The sequence below is a fragment of the Gavialis gangeticus genome, unplaced genomic scaffold, assembly GCF_001723915.1.
Source record: "Gavialis gangeticus isolate Ggan-Ray unplaced genomic scaffold, GavGan_comp1, whole genome shotgun sequence".
Lineage (NCBI taxonomy): Eukaryota > Metazoa > Chordata > Crocodylia > Gavialidae > Gavialis > Gavialis gangeticus.
Genome location: NW_017729030.1, coordinates 53,862,752 through 53,869,159, shown reverse-complemented (window position 1 = coordinate 53,869,159; position 6,408 = coordinate 53,862,752). Strand labels below are relative to the sequence as shown.

Here is a 6,408-nt window from a genome sequence, read left to right as displayed (position 1 = left end):
CTGCTCAGGTCCCTTCTGACCCTAGAAACTATGAAACATGATACTTTAATGCACATTAGCTTAAGTTAATGCACATTAAGGGCATGCATCTACACATGTGCATCCTTAATTCACATTAAAATGGTGAATTTAGGCTATTTGTGCTTAAATTTGATACCTGCAAATGCAGGTATCAAATTTGGTGTAAATAGCCAAAGCACATTAATACATGTGTAGATGTGTTAAACCACATTAATGCCGTGTGTGTGGACTGACTTGGGACTAATTTTAGTCCCAAGTCAGTCCACATACAGTGTTAATGTGCTGTAACACCTGCACGTGTAGACACCTGCCTAAACCCCCTTAATGCATATTAACCTAATGTGCATTAAATTTAGGTGTGGTTAAATTCACATGTAGACATGCTCAAAGGGGAGAGAACTTCAAGAACCCAGACTGACTTTGCAGGGCTGGCACTTAGAGAAACCATCTCTGCTTGTAAACGGGCCAGGCTTGATCCAGAAATCTACTGAGGCTCAGTGAGGAGAAACCCTCCCCCAGGCCATTTTTAAAACCCTTTTTCAGAGTAGAGCTGCACTCTAAGCTTAAAGGATTTGAGGGTAAGCAGCCAAAGAAGGAATTGTGCCTTTGTCAAGGTCTCTTTCATAATATAGATTCCCTTTGGAACAGAGACTGTGTCCTAGACACCTCTCTTGCTGTTTGTGATCGCCTTCTCTCACTTTCAAGATCGTGTTATCCCTGTGGCAACTATAGAGGATGCAGAAAAAGAAATCAACAATCAGGAAGAACTTGCTGTGCCTTGGTCACTGCCTTTAGTCTGATCCATGCTCTGAGAGGTTAATCCCACTTCCTGCTTTCACATTTTGTTTTGTTTCTCTCATCCTTCTGGTCCTCCTCCTCTTCTGCTTCCCCTGCAGGTGTTTCCACGTGGCCTGATCCTCTTCTCCTTACTACACATGCTGCCTTCTCACTTGTTTTCCTTTTCCCTGAGCTTGCTACCCACCCAAGCTATGCTCTTCTCACTTGCATGTTCACTCTGGTCCATAAGGATGACTCATTCTCTTAATCAGCAGTGACCCCCAGTAAAAGCATTTCAACTTACATCTAATTTTCAAGTGATTTACAAGCTTCAGAGTTTACATTTATAATATAAACAAAATCAGCCTGAATCATGTGACCAGCCAGTTCTCTGCAGCCAACAAGTGCTGGACATTGATTCTAGGGACCATGGCCTATAAAATCTCTCATCACGCAGGAAAAGCTTCTGCTAAGTACAGTGAAATCCTACACTATTTTCTAAGAGTCCATTGTAGGATGGGTTAGGTATTTCTCCATGCAGTTAATTATCAATAGCATGCTCTCTTCAACTTCAGGCAATCAGTGACCTGATCACCAGTTGGAGTATACCTGCATTTCCTCTCTCCATACACTTATACATGAATTCACGCTTGAATGTGTGTAACTACCTTTATGTATGCTTACCCTCCTACAAGCCTGTGTGTGCACATAACTACCCTCATACTGTATGGCAAATCCAGTTGAATGGCATGCATCTAGAAACTCCTTCAGAGAGATTGCCTCTTGAAGTGATACAGCCACTGTAAAAGGAGTGGGACTGCATCCAGCCAGCCCTAGGAGAGGATGCTGAAAGCATATTGAAAAGCTGTCTTCAGCCAGGGCTTGCCAGTTTAACAACTCAGTTCAGTGTTCCTATTGCACACTGGGCTCTTTGACGCAACAGAGAGCTCTTTTTTTTTTTTTTGCTTCCTCTTAAATCCGCCTGGCCAATTTAAAGCTTGTGGATTCTTTTTTTCCCCTCAGGGAAAGCTTATGAGAGGATTTTCTTTTTTAACAGTTCATTCCATGAAGCCTTTTTTTTTTGTAAATTGTTTGCTGTCAGGAAACGTTGGAGCTGAACACAAGGCTTTCATTGCAGGTCAGTAGCTGAACTCCTGACCGAAGCATTTAACATTCAAGTGTTGCTTTAGCAAGTCCTGGAGTTTGCAAGGGAAAGGCAAGTCAGCAAGGTTGTATCATTTGAGCCAATGGGAGGCTAACTTCTTAGTGAAAATTTTTGCTCTTCAGTGGTTTGGAGTGAATTTTCTGCAAGATTAATTGGTCAGGTTCATCTTGGAGACAAATGGGCCAAATCAATGTTATTTTGCTGAGAACAGTGGTGTGACACCAAGAATCAACCTGGTCCTGTGCCATTTATATACTATACGATTTGATCCACTTAAATTTTTGTAAGTTCTACAGGGGATTTTAAGGATGACAAACTTCTTTTGCTCCTTTATTAAACTAATTATATTTTTGAGTTGTTGTTTAACAGCTTATTTCTTTTTAGCAGGAGATGTTTAGAAGCATATTGCTACTTTATACAGACACTGCAGGGAAGGCAGTCATTTGCAATTGTTTTTTGTTTTCCTTTTAGATTTCTATTGAAAGAGCTCAAATTATTTACCCTGAAAAGGAAGGATGTAGATGTATCATTATTGCCTGTTTCTAACCTGTCATTGAGGTAAGTCACTTTTTTTCTCCTGTCTCAGAAATTAATTCTGAGATAGTCATTTTTTCTGTCATCTTCACTATATTTATAGAGATCTTTCTTTTATTTGCAATGCATTTGTTTTCCCTATGTGGTTAAAAAGCAGATAAACAGTCAAGTCAATCATTAAACTGTTTACCATCTGTAAGACTTGTTAAACCTTACACTTTCAATACTGTTTTCTACATTTCTATGGACTAGCATAATTTACCCATTCATTCCACAGGGGTAGGGTTTTTTCCTGAAGATGAATCAAATATCATTTTTTATTATCATCATCATGGTATAAAGTGTTGGTTAGTGTTTGCTGTCTGCCTGGGCTGGTCAATTTTCACATGAACTTTGTAAAACTGCGTTTAACTTATTTTTAGTATTGCACTTTTCCACCATCATGCCTTTCAGGGAGGGTTTAGATTAAATTGAATTGTTTCAGAACATTTTCTACCAGGGACATCATTTTAATGGTACACCAAAGGGCAACACAGAAAATAATAATCCTATCAAGCTGTTGATTTTCCTTCTCCTTAATGTCTTCTGGGTATATGAAGAAGTATATAATTTCCAAAATATCAAAATATTTATGGAGACCAAGTCAGCTGAAAAATGTTGCTGCAGTGTTCGCCCTATACAATTATGGTGAAAATAAAAATTGTAGGAATGCGGCTGTTAGTCTGAGTGATGATTACCAACCAGGGAGCTAAAGAACTGTTAATTTTTTTTCAAACAACTTAAGCTTTGGCCAGCATTGCTGAGAGACTGATTGTTCCTCCATGGTTAAGACTGTAGCAAGCTTCCCATTACTATAAATCAGATTTTTGAAACACACTTTCTGTGATTTCATCACTAGTAGAACAATCCATCTGAAGTGGCACATGGTAGTTCTCACCCAGGGGAAGTTTAGTTCAACCTAGATATGTTATTTTGTAGAGATGGGTTGATTCAGAAAGTTTCCAATACTGAAAGTCCTTCAAAGGCTTTTTCACATCCCTGTTAGTTTCCTCTATGGATTTTGAATTGCATTAACTTTGCTACAAAAAGATGCTTTTAGTGTTTGTGGATATTTTCTGAGTTGAGAAGATTAATGAAGGACTTAAAAGGTACAAAGAACTGTTTTCAAGCATATAGATAAAACATTTGATACCATAAGCATGTATTATATTCTTACATGAATAACTTAATTAAAAGATTAAATACAAATCTATTCAGCCTGCACTTCCTTCAGCCAACATCAAGCCAAATCTTTTGGCCCTTTCTGTCATGTACTTTTGGAAGAGGGGATTCATAACATTCTTAGACTCCAAATATTACAACATCTAGAAATGCACAATTAAATTCACAATTGGTATTACACAAACTGCCTATTCTTTATCACCCCAACCTATTCCCAATGCATTCTCACTTTCAACTATGCTTCCTTAAATCTTTAAACACATCATATAACAACTGAGTGATAAAATATGGCACGTTTTTTTAAATTGATTTTCAGCAGAATGAATGTTGTATGGTATTGCGTTACCTTTCCTATGGAGACCCTTTCATGGCAGGGCCTTTCCCTTTTCAAGGGGATTTTGTGGGTTGCTGTGGTTGGGATGGAGAATGTCCCTGGCGCCTAGCTACTTTGTCCTGGCTGTGAAATGCATTGATCTGTAACATCAGGTTGTTTTTTCCCCATCATTTAAATCTTCACCAGTTAAATCAGAACCTTTAAATGCTGTTCATTTTGCTTTGCGTTGCTTTGCTTCTGTTTGCTTAAATAGAAAGAAGGCAACAAGATCAGGACCACTATGCACAGAGACAAACACCCTCACACACAAATAGGTTTCTCCCTCTCAATGAATTCTTTGAAAGGTTTGTGCGTTATTTTGCATTTTACACATTCCCACCGTGACAAAAGTAGTATTTGCATGCAGGACCAGTAATGCCTTCTTCACGGAGTCATGAAATACCTTAGACTTACGGTGTCATTGGACTTGCCTTACAAAGGGCAGTGTGTTTAGGCTGCTAACCACAGGGCAAAGCATGTGCCTGTGAGAAAACAGATAGCTGTGCAGACAGGATGGAACAACAGGAGCTGCTTCAGAGTAAATGCTGAAGCTGGCTTCCCATTTTAAGCCTGAGTACATGGGGGCTAGGGACAGACTTTACACATAAACTGGTTTAAGTGATCAGGAATTGGTTTAAACCTGTAACAGAACAGAAGTTCAGTGCACATAAACCAGTTTCAAAATGGCTGAAACTGGTTTAAGATAAATCTGGTTGAATGTAGTATCAGACTTAACTAATTTCGGTCAAACTAGTTTATGCAATGTGTGTCCCATATGCCTTCCTGGTTTAAGTTAAACCAGACTCCCCCAGCATCCCAGATGCTTTGCTGGGCTGGGCTGTGCTGTCTTCTCCAGAGAACAGGCCTGACCTGGCCCCCCGCTCTCTAGCCAGAGCCCGGCAGAGACTGCAGGCACAGTATGGTCTGCCTGGCTTCTCTAACCCGAGCCACTGCAGGCATGTGCTCCCTTCCCAATTTGCAGGCATGTGCTCCCTTTCCAATTTGCTGCTTTGCTTTATGCTTCCTGCCCTATCTGCTGCTCTGCTGCCTATCCCCTCCCTGAACTGATGCTTGCCACACATAAAGGCTGCCTGTGCCACTTGTGGCATCCTGGAAAAGAGGATTGCATGGAGCTGTGTGCCTGTCTCTGGTACTTTTTGGAGAATATAAAACAGAGGTGGAGGGGCAGGAGACTGGGAGGGCATGTACGAGGGTTGGAACTTCAGTGACCTGGGGTATGGAGCTAACTCTGCTACTGACCTGAAAGGTGGCCTTGGGTAAATCACTTCTCCCCCAATACCCTTTGTTTTTCTTGTCTATTAGACTGCAAGCACTTGGCACTTCTTTTCCTCAGAGATTTGTGCAAAAAATAGTGCTGTGCTGATCTCTGTTAGCACCTCTTGACATTATGGTACTACTAATAATCAGGCTAGAGAAATGCTCCTCTTCCTTTCTGCAGGGTAAGGGAGGCCATAAGTCTACAATGCTGCTTGAAGCCTGGGGTGAAATTCGTGGCTTTTTGTTAGTTTGTACATTTGTTTACAAACTTTTCCTTGGGACAGGAGCTCTGATAGAAAAACTTGGACAAAAGTCCCAGTGAAAGATTTTTGACTTATTACTTAACAAGTGCAGTCTCACCTCAGCCACAGCAATGTTGCTCCAGCAGTATTGTGGCAATTGTGCTTCAAGAGGTGCCATGAGCCTGTCTGATCACAGGACCTTTATCCCTTGTGTCGTGTCTTGGTTTCTTTAAGATTTCTGTGCAACTGTAACACAAAGATTAATAGCAACCCTCCTCCCCACCCCCCCAAAAAAAATGTTCCAAGAATAATTTGTATTTCACCCAGTCTTTAATTTTAAAATGTATCTCAGCAGTAATTAATAACTGCCCAGGGACAGATTAAGGCTTCAGTTTGACACCTTGCCTTTGCATTTTGTCTTCTCTCTATTTCTCATTGCAGCCCCTTCTTCCAGACGTGTATTTGGAACTGATGGCAGTCTTAATAAAATGATGAGTCTGCAACGTGCATTAGGTAAATTAATGTTGAAACTGGCAAAGACTTTGCTGTTGACTTTTTTTTCTCTCTGAAATACCAATTGTGATTCTCTAGTCTGAAAGGTGAATTGCAGGTCAGGGGCAAATTAATTTATTCAGATGTCGATCTGATTCTCATTACAGCAGAGGACAGTGAGATTGACAAAGAGGATTGTAGATTATTTCATCTTGTCCCTAGAAAGTTGAACAAACCCTAAACTCTTCCATTTAGTAGGAGTATCAGAATGAATACACAGTTCAACTGTATAAACTAGCAACCTT

The 6,408-nt window shown here is 40.2% G+C and overlaps 1 protein-coding gene across 3 annotated transcripts in view; it reads left to right on the top strand.

Moving 5' to 3' along the window:
- The first annotated feature begins 1,775 nt into the window (after positions 1 to 1,775).
- The window catches only part of CSGALNACT1 (chondroitin sulfate N-acetylgalactosaminyltransferase 1), a 140,439-nt gene continuing 135,806 nt past the window's right edge, over positions 1,776 to 6,408 (top strand). The window contains exons 1-2 of one of the 3 annotated variants that reach the window (XM_019522225.1): positions 1,776 to 1,936; positions 2,435 to 2,521. The gene's annotated coding sequence lies outside the window, so the exon portion shown is untranslated. The other 2 variants (XM_019522227.1, XM_019522226.1) reach the window with 2 other exon arrangements.